Source organism: Rana temporaria (genome assembly GCF_905171775.1).
Source record: "Rana temporaria chromosome 2 unlocalized genomic scaffold, aRanTem1.1 chr2h, whole genome shotgun sequence".
Taxonomy (NCBI): Eukaryota; Metazoa; Chordata; class Amphibia; order Anura; family Ranidae; genus Rana; species Rana temporaria.
The window spans coordinates 727,611-744,479 of NW_024404413.1; the positions used below are offsets into that span (position 1 = coordinate 727,611).

At 45.3% G+C, this 16,869-nt stretch overlaps 1 protein-coding gene across 1 annotated transcript in view; it reads right to left on the reverse strand.

The window, feature by feature from the left end:
- Positions 1-475: 475 nt before the first annotated feature.
- The window catches only part of LOC120921597 (ankyrin repeat domain-containing protein 50-like), a 48,685-nt gene continuing 32,291 nt past the window's right edge, over positions 476-16,869 (reverse strand). The window contains exon 5 of the mRNA XM_040334103.1: positions 476-792. The gene's annotated coding sequence lies outside the window, so the exon portion shown is untranslated. The remainder of the gene's footprint in view (positions 793-16,869) is intronic.

Genomic DNA, 16,869 nt, shown 5'->3' on the forward strand with positions numbered 1-16,869 from the left:
TTCCAGTTGCCGGTTACAATGCAGTCCCCAAAAAGGTCCAACTGTCCATCTAATACCTTCCTGCTCCGCATGCACCAACAATACCCCATGCTTCCACACGTGGGCGATCATGTGACCTCCTCCCATGTGACATTGCTGGGGGTCTAGCAGCCAATCATTAGGCATAAACAATGTCATGCGATACCTGCCCTGCTGTCCCATTCTGTCCTTTACACCCACCCAGCCTGGCATGCATGACTTCAGCACCTTGTATGAGTATTAGATGGTCCAGTGTGTGGGTTCCACAAAGACAGGCCACCCCCCGACTAAACCCACCCCCCCCCCGGGGAGGGAAGGTACCACCCACACCAGTTCATCAACACGGGACAAAACACAACATGCGCCTCGGAGGGACCTCGTAGTGATACTTCTCCAAGGAGGAAGGACGGCGGCGGGAGCGTGCGGCGCATTAAAGGAACAGCGTCACCCTCTTGAGTTTTCATTAATAACAGAAGGCACTTTTATTGGTGGTATTTATAGAACTTTCGCATTCTGATGATGACGTATAAAACGGTGACAGAAGTTCTGAAATACTCGAGGTGGTCAGTAAAAAAAAGTACAATTTCCAAAGTTCCATTAGTAGTCATGGGGGGAGGGGGAGCGCTTGGCAAAGCTTGCCCTAGCCATACATGGCACCACCTCGTCAGGCTGGAAGTCTCTGCTCCTCGGATACAAGCTATCCTTCTTCCATGATGCCGCACCATCCCCGAGGTCACACCACGGCTCTCCGCCATGCCGATTCTGGTTCAGGACCTGGAAATACAGATATTGGTGAGTCTGATATCAATAAAAACTGTCCTCACTGTGTTATGAAACTTACCAGCCAACCCCCTCACCATGACCACTACCCCTCCCCAACGACTCAACCCACCACCACCCCTCACCATGACCACTACCCCTCCCCAACCACTCAACCCACCACCACCCCTCACCATGACCACTACCCCTCCCCAACGACTCAACCCACCACCACCCCTCACCATGACCACTACCCCTCCCCAACGACTCAACCCACCACCACCCCTCACCATGACCACTACCCCTCCCCAACCACTCAACCCACCACCACCCCTCACCATGACCACTACCCCTCCCCAACCACTCAACCCACCACCACCCCTCACCATGACCACTACCCCTCCCCAACCACTCAACCCACCACCACCCCTCACCATGACCACTACCCCTCCCCAACCACTCAACCCACCACCACCCCTCACCATGACCACTACCCCTCCCCAACGACTCAACCCACCACCACCCCTCACCATGACCACTACCCCTCCCCAACGACTCAACCCACCACCATCACCACCACCCCTCCCCGAGCCTCTTACCCACCACCAACCATGACCACTACCCCCCCCAACCACTCAACCCACCACCAACCCCTCCCTGAACCTCCCACCATGACCACTACCCATCCCCAACCACTTAACCCACCACCAACCCCCTCCCCGAACCTCCCACCCTCCACCAACCATGACCACTACCCCTCCCCAACCATTCAACCCACCACCATCCCTCCCCGAGTCTCCCACCCACCAGCAACCATGACCACCACCCCTCCCCAACCACTCAACCCACAACCACCCCCCCCCCCCCCCAACAACCATGACCACCACCACCGGACAAACAAAACCCCCCCCCCCCTCCCCAAACCTCCCACCCTCCACCAACCATGACCACTACCCCTCCCCAACCACTCAACCCACCACCACCCCCCCCCCCCAGTCTCCCACCCACCAACCATGACTACCACCCCTCCCCAACCACTCAACCCACCACCATGACCCCCCCCCCAGCCTCCCACCAACCATGACCACTACCCCTCCCCAACCACTTAACGCACCACCATCCCTCCCCGAGTCTCCCACCCACCACCAACCATGACCACAACCCCTCCCCAACCACTCAACGCACCACCATCCCTCCCAGAGTCTCCCACCCACCAGCAACCATGACCACTACCCCTCCCCAACCTTTTAACCCACCACCGTTACCACCACCCCTCCCTAAGCCTCCCATCCACCACCACCTCTCCCTGAGTCTCCCACCCACCACCAACTATGACTATTACCCCTCCCCAACCACTCAAAGCACCACCATCCCTCCCCGAGTCTCCCACCCAGCACCCCCCCACTCCCCGAGCCTCCCACCCACCAGCAACCATGACCACCACCCCTCTCAACCACCACCACCCCCCCCGAGCCTCCCACCCACCAGCAACCATGACCACCACCCCTCTCAAACCACTCAACCCAACACTATCTCTCCCCAACCACTCAACCCACCACCATCACCACCACCTCCCCAACCACTCAACCGACCAATATCACCACCACCTCCCCAACCACTCAACCCACCGCCACCCCTCCCCGAGCCTCCCACCCACCACCAACCATGACCACCACCCCTCCCCAACTACTTAATCCACCACCATCACCCCTCCCCGAGCCTCCCACCCACCCACCCACCACCAACCATGAATGCCACCCCTCCCCAACATTTCAACCCACCCCTCTCCAACCACGCAACCCACCACCGTCACCACTACCCCTCCCTAGTGCAATCTGAATTTTTGGTTTTGGCACCGGAATAATCATTTCAGTGCACCACTAAGAATTACAAGTATTAAATAAAAGGTTATTTTTTTTTCTTCAATTTTGAACTTTTTCAATATAGAAAAAATAAACCATCAAACCAAAAGAAAAAATGAAAAAAGTTTAATATTCATAGCTAGAAAAAAAATACCAGGAAAATATTTGTTAACCTCCTCATGCCTGAAGGTAAAAAAAAAAAAGTTACTGCCTGAAACCAGTTTTGCAACTTTAGCTTTATGTGTAAATCTGTACACGTCATCGCTGTTGGAGACTGAACATTGTTTCATGCTATGTTATACATTGCTTGGTTTATTTCCCTGTGTATTTGGAGTATGTCCACTAGATGTCACTATACACAGATAGTCTATCATAATGTTCTTTGTGTTAACTATCTGTTACTGCATCTTTCCTGTTATCTATGGTTGTTGTTTTTCTATATCTTGTGTGCTAACATGAGCACCATGCTCTCTGCTGTATGTCTCTTCAATACAAATGAATCCAAGTAAACTACAGCCATCCATATATGTCTGATTATTCTTTGCATCATCTGCACCAGCCAACAAAGGTTATGGGCCCAGACAACGTGAATCATCAGACAGCTGGAACAGAGGCCTAGTCTTCATCTGCACACCATCTTTGATCAAGCTGCGGAGGAAATCTGCTCTGAGGTATCCAGGTGTTTGGAATACGAGCAAGGTACATTAATCATGGCTAGCAGCGGGGATCTTAAACTGGGGATCACTAAGCTAAATAGTGACAACTACCAGATGTGGAAGTTCAAGATGGAGATGTTGCTGAGCAAAGATGACACATGGGATGTCCTCACCACAGACAGGCCGGATGTAGACAACCAGGAGTGGGATAAGAAAAACAGACAGGCAAGAGCCACAATAGCCCTACTGGTAGAAGATGAACAGCTTATCCACATAAAAGGGGAAGATACTGCCAAAGGTATGTGGATTGCACTCCGTAGATTACATGAGAGCTCTAGCTTAAACAACAAGTTATATTTACTAAGGAAGCTGTACCAGTCCAAACTGACTCCAGAAGGGGATATGCAAGAACATATAAGAAGCGTGCTGGAGATTGTTGCACAACTCAGGGACCTCGGAGAGGAGATCAAAGATAACCATGTGACAGCAATACTTTTATGCAGCCTGCCAGAGTCATACAACCCTCTGATTAATGCATTAGAGACAAGATCTGAAGCAGAACTCACATTACAGTTAGTGAAATCTCGACTTTCAGATGAATACAAGCGCAGAAAGGAGCAAGCTTCTCACAGGCAAGAGAGCGATACAGGAGCAGCACTTAAAGCAACAGACACTAAGATGCCAAACTGGAAGGCCAAACTATGTTTCCGGTGTAACAGGGCTGGGCATTTCAAGCGCGACTGTCCATTGTGGAGGAATGAGCAGAGGGAAAAAGATCCCAATCAGGCACTCATAACCATGATGAAAAACAACGACCAAGCAGCGTGGCACGGAACTTTTAAAGTGACAGATGCCGTCACCAACCATAAATGGTATATAGATTCTGGAGCAACAAGTCACATGACTAACGACAGAGAATTCTTTGTAGAGCTCAATCCAGACAAGAAAGAAGCCATATATCTTGCAGACGGGAGTTGCACAACTGCTGAAGGAACAGGACATGGAATAGTCACTTGTAAAAATGAGGATGGACAAGTGTTAAAAATACCAATGACGGATGTATTGTATGTTCCCGGACTCAATGGCGGCCTTATATCAGTCAGGCGACTGGCAAGCAAAGGACTAACCACAACGTTTAAAGGTGACCAATGCACTATCCAAGATGGGGAAAGAGTGATAGCAACAGCTAAAGCGGGCAAGCACCTTTATGAACTTGATGTTGTTGAGCAAGAAACAAAGCTCTGCACACATAAACACAAGAACTGTATTCATTTATGGCACAGACGTCTGGGCCACAGGCACCCTGACAGCATACAGGAGCTGGCCAGACGGGATTTAACGAAAGGCTTCAAGTTAACAGGCTGCCCAAACACGCTAAGGTGTGAATGCTGCATCAAGGCCAAAGCCACCAGAGTAACCCCACCAAAGGCAAGTGAAAGCAGAGCAACAAGACCGATCGACCTAATACACACAGATGTATGCGGGCCTATGAGAACAACCACCCCAGGAGGAAATAAATACATATTAACTTTTATAGACGACTACTCAAGGTTTACAGTGACATACCTAATGAAGAATAAGTCAGAAGTATTCGACAAGCTGAAGGACTATGTTACCAAAGTAAGCAATAAATTTCACAGAAAACCATTAGTACTCAGAAGTGATAATGGTGGGGAGTACACCGGGTTTCAAGTTGAGAATACACTCAGGGAACTAGGAATAGAACATCAAAAGACTGTCCCATATACTCCAGAGCAGAACAGGGTAGCAGAGAGGAAAAACAGATCCCTGACTGAAATGATCAGATGCATGTTGACTGATTCTGGACTCCCTGAAAAATATTGGGGAGAAGCAGCACAAACGGCCACCTACTTACAAAACAGATTACACTCCAAGGCAACAACCAAAACTCCATACGAGCTATGGCACAGTCGAAAACCAAGCATAGGACACCTCAAGGTATTTGGAAGCAAAGCTTTTGCTTACATTCCGGGAGAAAAGCGCAGCAAGCTCCAGAATCGAGCAATTGAAGGTGTCTTTGTTGGTTATGCCGACAACACCAAAGGATATAGAATCATAGACCCGAAGACCGATAAAGTGACAATCAGCAGCAGCGTAACATTTATCGAGGACCCGAGAAATGAAGTAACGGAGCCAGCCATGCCAAGAGCAGAAGAACCAAATAACGCTGAGCAGGTTTTCTTTCCCATGGAACGAACCCCCGAAAGTGATACTGTGTCACAGAAAAGACTGGAACAAACTGAACCAGCTAATGACGCTGAACCAAGACGCTCAATGAGGGAAAACAAAGGTAAACCCCCCAACAGACTCTCGTACAAAGTAGAAACATCCTGCGTAAGAGAACCCACTTGTTGGAAAGACATAACACAACTCCCAGAGAGGGAAGCCAAGAGATGGATAAAGGCAGCTGAGGAAGAAATCATCTCACTACAGGACACGCAGGCTTGGGTACTAACGCAACTGCCGGCCAAAAAGAGGGCAATTGGGTGTAAATGGACTTTCAAGGTCAAGTACAACACTGATGGCACAGTTGAGAGATATAAAGCGAGACTCGTAGCCAAAGGATACTCCCAAAAATATGGAGAAGACTACGATGAGACATTTGCCCCAGTCGTCAAACATACCACAATCAGAGCTCTACTCACAGTTGCAACTACAAAACAAATGCTAGTAAAGCACTTTGATGTAAAAACCGCTTTCCTACACAGTGACTTAACAGAAGACATCTACATGGAGCAACCAGAGGGCTTTGTAGACCCACAAAAGCCAGAACAGGTGTGTAAACTTAAGAAGGGGATCTACGGGCTCAAGCAAGCAGCCAGAGCATGGAACATGAAGATTAATGAGGCGCTTTTGAGAGAATCCTTTCAGAGGAGCAAGGCCGATCCCTGCCTATACACCAAGAAACTAAATGGTAGGTGGATCTTTGTACTCATTTATGTAGATGATCTGTTAGTATGTTATGAGCAAGAAGGGGATTGTTCCAGACTGCTGGAGGTCTTAAACATGGACTTTGAAACAAAAGATCTAGGTGATGTCAAACACTTCCTAGGCATGCAGATAGAAAGAGAAGAAGATGGTAGTTTTCTTATTAACCAGAGTCACAAAATACAGGAAGTAATTGAAACTTTTGGGCTCAATGATGCCAAACCAGTCAACTCGCCTATGGAGACAAATTATCTTAAAGAATTAAACAACTCAATTAACCCCTTGCAAAATGACTCACAATTCAGAAGGGCAATGGGGAAGTTACTATACATTGCTACAGTGGCAAGGCCTGACATAGCTACAGCAGTGGGATTCTTATGCAGAAAAGTATCCCAGCCAACCCAGATGGACTGGAACGCAGCAAAAAGGATCATACGCTATTTGAAGGGAACAATAGACTTTAAACTGAAATTTTCATCTACAGGGAAGAGTGGTCTGACTGGATATGTGGATGCAGACTGGGCAGGTGACCCCAGTGATCGGAAATCCACCAGTGGACACCTGTTTCTATTTAAAGACGGTCTGATCAGCTGGACCACCAGAAAACAGTCCACAGTGACACTGTCCTCCACCGAAGCAGAATACGTGGCCGCATCACAAGCAGGGCAAGAGGTAATCTGGTTGAGACAATTGCTGGAAGATCTAGATCAGATCCAGAAAGATTCCACGCCAATCTATGAGGACAACCAAGGATGTATAGCACTCGCACAGACAGAGCGGATAAACCCGAGAACCAAACACATAGACGTGAGATATCACTTCTTAAGAGACTTGCAAGAGCAAGGACAGATGGATCTACAATACTGTCCCACTGAGGAAATGTTAGCAGACATCCTTACTAAGCCTTTGCCTGCAAAGAGACATATGGATCTTACAAGAAGAATCGGTTTGTCTAATTAAGCACTTCACAATGAGAAGGGGTGTTGGAGACTGAACATTGTTTCATGCTATGTTATACATTGCTTGGTTTATTTCCCTGTGTATTTGGAGTATGTCCACTAGATGTCACTATACACAGATAGTCTATCATAATGTTCTTTGTGTTAACTATCTGTTACTGCATCTTTCCTGTTATCTATGGTTGTTGTTTTTCTATATCTTGTGTGCTAACATGAGCACCATGCTCTCTGCTGTATGTCTCTTCAATACAAATGAATCCAAGTAAACTACAGCCATCCATATATGTCTGATTATTCTTTGCATCATCTGCACCAGCCAACAATCGCAACTACTCAGCGGATTTCAGTGAATTATTCCTTGGGTTTTTTTGGGGGTTTTTTCAGGACAAACTGGACTGTCATTTGGTGGTGAATGGTAATAGATCTCTAGAGACATTCATGATCCAAAATGTTACCATATTTTTTCCTAATAGAATAATTCCCGTCTCATTAGCTCAATCTAGTGGCAAAAATCTGGTAAAGTTTTCCGACATGCCTCAATGAGAAAATATACCAGAGTTTGGCCACTAGATGGAGCTGATAATTGAGAAATTATTCTACGGGGGAAAAAAAAACAGAAGAAAAAAGAAACGTTTGTTACGCTTGGAGGAAACGTTTCTGACATTATTATTATTATTCAGCCAGAAAATGTTTTAAATAGTCCCTTAACTGCCCAGCCTAGGCCAGAAAGCGGGAATTCTATGAAAAAATGTGTGATTATATATATATATATATATATATATATATATATATATATATATATATATATATATATATATATATATATATATATATATATAATTTCATATAGTTTATATATATATCTATATGAAATAAATATATACAAATGTTTTCATAGAATTCCCGCTTTCTGGCCTAGTCTGGGCAGTTAAGGGACTATTTAAAACATTTTCTGGCTGAATAATAATAATTAAAAATGTTTTTTATTTATTTAATATTTTTTTTAATCTATTTAATATAGTTTAAATTATATATATATATATATATATATATATATATATATATATATATATATATATATATATATATATATATATATATATATATATATATATATATACACATACATATATATATATATATATATATATATATATATATATATATATATATATATATATACACATATATATATACACATATACATACACACACACACACATTATATTAAATAGTTAATATTTTTTTTAATTTATTTAATATTTTTTTTTTATCTATTTATTATAGTTTACGATAGATAGATACCCTGTTTCCCCAAAAATAAGACCTACCCTGAAAATAAGACCTATCGTTATTTTCCAGGAGGGCTGCAATATAAGCCCTACCCCGAAAATAAGCCCTAGTTTAAAATGCTTGTAAAATCCTATAATCTACTCTATTACAGTAGTATATGATGTACAATGTGTGTGTTTCTGTAATATAAATGCGGGAAAGAGAGCTCCGGCGGGTCACAGAAGCGCAGAGCGGCGCTATAACAAAGGTATTTGGCACAATTATATTACAGGAACACGCACATTGTACATTATATACTACTGTAATAGAGTGGATTGTAGGATTTTACAATCATTTTAACTCAGATCACACTGGGGATTCCTGGCAGGCAGGGAGGGAGAGAGAAGACAGCACATTACATGGTAAGACCTACCCCGAAAAAAGAGATTTTTAATACAGCTTACCTGTAAAATCTTTTTCTTGGAGTACATCACGGGACACAGAGCGGCATTCATTACTATATGGGTTATATGGAGTACCTTCAGGTGTAGACACTGGCAATCTCAAACAGGAAATGCCCCTCCCTATATAACCCCCTCCCATAGGAGGAGTACCTCAGTTTTGTAGCAAGCAGTATGCCTCCCAAAATGGTCCTCAAAAAAGAGGGGTGGGAGCTCTGTGTCCCGTGATGTACTCCAAGAAAAAGATTTTACAGGTAAGCTGTATTAAAAATCTCTTTTTCTTTATCGTACATCACGGGACACAGAGCGGCATTCATTACTATATGGGATGTCCCAAAGCAATGCTTACAATGAGGGGAGGGAGAACATCTCCAAGACAAAAGGATTTAATTTAGAGATATACTCAAATCATAATAAATCCAACTTAGTTGAGAAAAATAAAATTTTAAATTTAACTCAAACAAGAGGAGCCCCCGGAATCCGAGGGTCTCAAACTGCAGCCTGCAGCACTGCCTGCCCGAAGGCAGTATCAGTATTCCTTCTTACGTCCAACTTGTAGAATTTTGTAAACGTGTGGACAGAAGACCAGGTTGCCGCCTTGCAAACTTGAGCCATAGAGATCTGGTGGTGTGCTGCCCAGGAGGCGCCCATGGCTCTAGTAGAATGAGCCTTTAATGATACTGGAGGAGGCAACCCTTTCAAGCCGTAGGCCTGAGTGATTAATTGCTTAATCCACCTAGAAATGGTGGACTTTGCAGCTGCCTGCCCCTTCTTGGGCCCATCCGGTAGAATGAACAGCACATCTGTCTTCCGGATCTTCTTTGTAGCTTTAAGATAGGCCTTCATGGCCCTGACAATATCCAAGGTATGCAGCAACCCTTCCTTTCTGGAAGTAGGTTTAGGGAAGAAGGATGGTAATACCAAATCCTGGTTCAAATGAAAACTGGATATGACCTTCGGTAGGAAGGAAGGATGAGGGCGGAGAACGACCCTGTCCTTATGAAAAACAAGATATGGTTCCTTACAGGATAAGGCTGCCAGCTCCGAAACTCTTCTTGCGGAAACTATGGCAACCAAAAATACTAACTTCCTTGTCAGTAGAACCAAAGGAATATCAGCCAACGGCTCAAACGGTTGTTTCTGTAAACTTGACAGAACAAGATTTAAATCCCACGGACAAAGCGGGGATTTAACTGGAGGTCTAATACGTAAGACCCCTTGAAGGAAGGTCTTAACCAGCGAGTGGGTGGCCAGCGGCCGCTGAAACCACACTGACAGAGCAGAAATCTGTCCTTTGATTGTGCTTAATGCCAATCCTTTATCCACTCCTAGCTGGAGAAAACTTAATACTCTATCGATGGTAAATTTGCGAGAAAGCCATCGCTTGGACTCACACCAGCCTACATAGGCCTTCCAGACCCTGTAATAAATCACCCTAGAGACCGGTTTCCTGGCTCTGATTAGGGTAGAGATTACTTTCTGAGACAGACCTCTACCCCTGAGAATCAGGGATTCAGCTTCCAGGCCGTCAAATTTAGATGCCGTAAGGCAGGGTGGAGGATCGGACCTTGCGATAGCAGGTCTGGCCGTAGAGGAAGAGTCCACGGGTCTCCCACTACCATCCTTAAGATTAGTGAGTACCATGCTCTTCTGGGCCATGCTGGAGCTACCAGGATGACTGGTATGTGCTCCACCCGGATCCTGCGCAGCAGGCGGGGTAGTAACTGGAGCGGGGGAAACGCATAAAGAAGTTTGAACTGATGCCAAGGGCAAACCAACGCATCGGTTCCGCAGGCCATCGGATCCCTTGAACGGGATATGAACCCGTCTAGTTTCTTGTTGAGTCTCGATGCCATGATATCCACGTCCGGCACTCCCCATCTTTGGCAGAGTGCTTGAAAGACTTGTGGATGCAGAGACCATTCCCCCGGCCATAGAGTCTGGCGGCTTAAGAAGTCCGCCTGAAAGTTGTCCACTCCTGGAATAAATATTGCCGATATGCAGGGCACATGAGCCTCTGCCCATAGAAGAATCAAGCTCACCTCTCTCTGAGCGGCTTGACTCCTGGTTCCCCCTTGGTGATTTATGTATGCCACGGCCGTGGCATTGTCTGATTGAATTCTCACCGGGAACCCCTGCAATTTTGACGTCCAAGCCCTGAGGGCTAGTCGAGCAGCTCTGAGCTCCAAGATGTTGATGGGCAACTGCTTCTCTGGCTTTGCCCAAGTACCTTGGCGAGTGCAACCATCCAAAATTGCTCCCCAGCCCGTCAGGCTGGCGTCTGTGGTCACTATCTTCCAAGCCACTGGGCTGAAAGACTTCCCCTTCAGTAGATTCTGAGGGTCTAACCTCCAACACAGACTTTGTCGGACTCTTGATGAGAGCGGCAACGGGATATCCAAGGCCTGTGGCCTTCTGCTCCATGCTGACAGGATGGCTGCCTGTAGGATGCGAGTGTGGCTCTGGGCGTATGGTACCGCCTCGAATGTGGCCACCATCTTGCCTAGTAACCTCATACATGGGCGAATAGTCGGTTCTTTCTTGCTTAGAACCAGTAGGATTAATTCCTTGATGGCTTTTACCTTCCTCAGAGGTAGGAACACTCCTTGTTGTTCTGTGTCTAATCTCATGCCGAGATATTCCAACTGCCTTGTGGGCTGGAAAGCTGACTTTTCTCGATTTAGGACCCAGCCGAACCTCTCGAGGTATTGGACCGTGAGGGCCACTGCTCGCTCCAAGCCGGGAGACGAGTGATCTATGACTAGGAGGTCGTCCAGGTATGCTAGGATCGTGACCCCTTGGATCCTTAGTTTGGCTAGGATTGGAGCTAGGACCTTCGTGAACACCCGGGGGGCCGTAGCCAACCCGAAGGGAAGCGCCACGAATTGGAAGTGACGCGAAGCCACCATGAAGCGTAGATATCTTTGATGTGGCTGATAAATTGGAACATGAAGGTAGGCATCCTTTATGTCTATGGACGCCATGAAGTCGTCCTTCTGGAGTGTGGCAGCTGCTGACCGCACGGATTCCATCCGAAATGAGCGGATCTTTAGATATGCATTTACCATCTTTAGGTCCAAAATTGGCCTGACATCTCCATTGGATTTTGGGATGATGAATAGGTTGGAGTAGAAACCCAGCCCCTGTTCCAGGACTGGTACCTCTACTATTACTTCCTGGGAAAGTAGATGATCTAATGCCGATCTTAATGCGGCTCCCTTTTCCGGATCGTTTGGAATCCTCGACTTCTGGAAATGAGGAGGAGGAAACCTTAGGAAATCTAAATTTGTAGCCTGTGGCCACGGAAGACCGTACCCACTCGTCGGGAATGCTGGCTTCCCAAATCTCTGAAAAGAGTCGCAGCCTTCCCCCCACCTTCGTGGGTGGGGGCGCCCCTTCATAAGGTTGGCTTGGGGGCTGGTTTTGCTGGTTTGCGAAACCACTGCCTTTTGCCTCTAACAGCCTGTCCTTGTGATCTGCTGTTGAAGCCGAAGTTTGCTTTTGCAGGAGGCCGTCGATACTGCTTGGCATTAGAGGGCCCCTGCCCAGGGGAATACTGTCGTTTAAACGCAGGTCCCTGAACCTTCTTCTTAGTTGGCAAGAGAGTACTCTTGCCGTTTGAAATGGTCTGAATGTATTTATCTAGGTCTTCTCCGAAGAGTCGTCCTCCATGGAAGGGGAACCCTACCAGGAGCTTCTTGCATGGGGGCTCAGCCTCCCAGCTTTTTAACCATAAGAGTCTTCTCATATGGATAAGGGATAACGATAAACGTGACGCTTGCTGGATAGAATCCTTGATTGCGTCTACCGTAAAACATATGGCCTTAGGGACATCCGAAAATTTTTCTGCCTGCTGGGCCGGAATAAGTTTAAGCATCTGCTTAAATTGATCCGATAATGCTTGAGCGACCCCAATCGCAGCCACAGCTGGCTGTACTACTGCCCCTGCAGTAGTGAAGGAGTTCTTAAGTAGTGCTTCCAAGCGCTTATCAACTGGATCCTTGAACACCTGTATGTTTTCTACAGGGCATGTTAACGATCTGTTAACACATGAGATGGCTGCGTCCACTGCAGGAGTAGCCCATCTTTTGGAAAAATTTTCTTCCATAGGATATAGGACAGAGAACCTTTTAGGTGGTAAGAAGATCTTATCTGGCTTGTTCCAATCTTGGAACAAAATTCCCTCTAATAGAGGATGGATCGGAAACACAGCATTGCTTTGAGGCGCCCTCAGTGAGCCCAAAGCTGAAACCGTCGATACCTGGAGATCTGGTACTGGCAAGTTGAATGCCCTATGGACCAAGTCCGACAATCCTTGAATCCACCAGCTCTCCCTCAGGGAGACTGCCCCAGACTCCTCTGTATCCGGATCTTCGATCCCTGAACCTACTTGGTCCTTGTCCAAGAGGTCGTCCAATTCCCCTGAGGAAAGGACCTCCTCTTCTGAGGGTCCGCGCTCGGGCGACGGAGATCTATTCCGCTTACTGCCCCGCATAGCTGCGGCTATCATTTTACCCATGCTTTTCTGCATCTCTTTTAAAGAGGTGAGTAATACCTCCTCCGTGACCATCTTAGGGTTGGACTGACCCGCGTCAGCTCCAGCCCCAGATCCCGATGGCCCCAAGGCTCCCTGTGGGGAAAGCAGCGGCATAGCTTTGTCTGAGACCTCAGACTCTCTGGGGGAATCCCCACCTCTTGTACCCTCTGACCCGGATGCCATGGTACAATACCGAGGTACACCTGCTACCTATTGGTATTTGGAACTATAAAAGTTAATTGCCCAAACACCTGTTTGGGGGATAAAAAATGCTTCCTCTCCCCTAGATGACTTTTTTTTTTTTTTTTTCGTTTTTGTTTCAAATCCAGGAAAGAAAAAACATTCTGTCCCCCTGAGTAGTATTGCAAAGAAAAACTATGAGATGGAAAAGAAACAGCCTATTTCTAGGCTTGAAAAACAGTCCTCTGAAGACTGCAATATCCTTTCTGGCCACTGTGTGTCCTCGGCGCCCCGTGCTGCCGCTCTGGTCTTTCTCCTCAGTTCCAAAGTATTGAATGGAACAAACAAGGAAGGGCCGCCCCTTCCTTTAAGCCACTGACCCGCCCTTCCCCCCCAGCAATCTCAAACAGGAAATGCCCCTCCCGACAGGGGGAGGGGGGGGATTTGGGAGGAAGGGACCTCTCTGTTCCAGCAAACTGCAGCCTGCAGCCTGGAACCATGAGGAGGTCAGCGTTTTGCCTGCTTGCAGGCTCTGAGGAGGAAGACTGAATGGAGCATCGCCTGGAGGCTTGCAGGTAAGCAAAGCTCTCTGACACACACATATATTTTTATATAACACAGGCCCCACTCAATGCTTTTCCAACACTACAAGGGAGGTCACATCTTATGGGGAATAATACATAGAGAGCCATCCTATCTTTATGATATGTGACTAGTTTGCCAGATGCAGTGCATAACTTTAGGCATGTCCCCTGTGACCCCCCAGAAAAAAACCTGCTAAGAACCAAGTTCCGCAAGTTTTCCCCTCACTTACCTGCTCCATGCCGCAGGACTTTGCCAAGCAAGAGGCCCAATCTTCCCCCATCTCCGTGGGGATGTCTAGACCTTCAGGCCCTGGGTTCCTATGAAGGATCCACTGTCCTGGGCCCATATAGCACCCTGGCAACAGAAACATTAGGCACCCAAAGGTTTCTAAGTTCTGGGCCCAGGGTCCAGCTCTCTAAAAAGAAAAGCATTATGGGCTATACCCCAAGGGTTTGGGGTCCGGTTACTGACCACTTTAGCGCTGAGGCTTTTTTGGACAGAACCGGTAGCTCACCTAATCCCAAGGATGCGGAGGCAAGCTAAACCATGACTAACACCTAAGACACTGGCGTAAAAACTGAGGTACTCCTCCTATGGGAGGGGGTTATATAGGGAGGGGCATTTCCTGTTTGAGATTGCCAGTGTCTACACCTGAAGGTACTCCATATAACCCATATAGTAATGAATGCCGCTCTGTGTCCCGTGATGTACGATAAAGAAATAAGCCCTACTGTGTCTTTTGTCGGCATAATTAATATAAGACCCGGGCTTATTTTCGGGGAAACACGGTAGATAGATAGGATAGATAGATTATATATAAAATTGTTAATATTTTTTTTAATCTATTTAATATAGTTTACGAATATATAGATAGATAGATAGATAGATAGATAGATAGATAGATAGATAGATAGATAGATAGATAGATAGATAGATAGATAGATAGATAGAGAGATAGAGAGATAGATAGAGAGATAGAGATAGATAGATAGATAGATAGATAGATAGATAGATAGATAGATTATATATAAAATACCGTATTTTCCAGCGTATAAGACGACTTTCTGGATGCAAAAAAATGCATCCAAAGTCGGGGGTCGTCTTATACGCCGGGTACAGTCTCAGTACTCACTTTTTTTCCCCAGCGCTGACAGTGTCCCATGCTGCGATCGCGATCGTGAAGGATTTCAAAGCCGCGCCTTCACTGCAGAGTGTTCTGTGATAGGATGAACAAAAATCTTCCCAGCAGCGCCTCTGTTCTTTGTTCCTCCTATCACAGATGCCTTCTCATCCTCGGACGAGATGAGAAGACGTCCGTGATAGGCGGGAAACATAACAGAGGCGCTGCTGGGAAGATTTTTGTTCATCCTATCACAGAACACTCTGCAGTGAAGGCGCGGCTTTGAAATCCTTCACGATCGCGATCGCAGCATGGGACACTGTCAGCGCTGGGGAAAAAAAGTGAGTGTTATTGCACTGGGGGGGGGGGGGGGGCAACAAGTTCAGGCACAGTGGGGGCAAGTGATGGCATGTAATGGCACAATGGCAATGTGGGGGCATGTAATGGCACAGTGGCACAGTCTGGGCATGTAATGTAATGGCACAGTGAGTAATGTAATGGCACAGTCTGGGCATGTAATGTAATGGCACAGTGAGTAATGTAATGGCACAGTCTGGGCATGTAATGTAATGGCACAGTGAGTAATGTAATGGCACAGTCTGGGCATGTAATGGCACAGTCTGGGCATGTAATGTAATGGCACAGTGAGTAATGTAATGGCACAGTCTGGGCATGTAATGTAATGGCACAGTCTGGGCATGTAATGTAATGGCACAGTGAGATTTGAAAAAGCCTGTTCCTGTCAGCGGTTCTGGCTCCCCCTCAGCTTCCAGAAAGACTAGTAAGAAGGGGGTAGTCTTATACGGTGAGTATATCCCAAAATCAAAATTTTTCCTGGAAAATTAGGGGGTCGTCTTATACGCCGGAAAATATGGTAGTTAATATTTTTTTAAATTTATTTAATATTTTTATTAATCTATTTAATATATATATATATATATATATATATATATATATATATATATATATATATATATATATATATATATATATATATCTAGCAATATTAACTAGTTAATATTAAATAGTTAAACATTTTTTTATTTAATGTAGGTTTAATAATAAACTATATTAAATAAATAAATAAAAATATTAACTATTTAATATAGTTTATTATATATCTTAAATAGATAAAAAAAATATATTAAATAAATGTAAAACAATATTAACTATTTAACACATTATATATAATTATATATATATATATATATATATATATATATATATATATATATATATATATATATATATATATATATATACACATATACATATACACACACACACATAATAATAATATTATATATATATATATATATATAATAATAAATATTAATATTAAATGGTTAATAAAAATGTTTTACATTTGAGTAAGGAGGGGGCAAAAAATAAAAAATAAAAGCGGCTTTACTGAGAAAATGTCTACTTTAATTAGGGCTGGTTAGGGTAACTACATGTTAATAAAGTTATTAATTGCTGGATGTTAGAAAGCCAAAAGGCACCTCACCCCT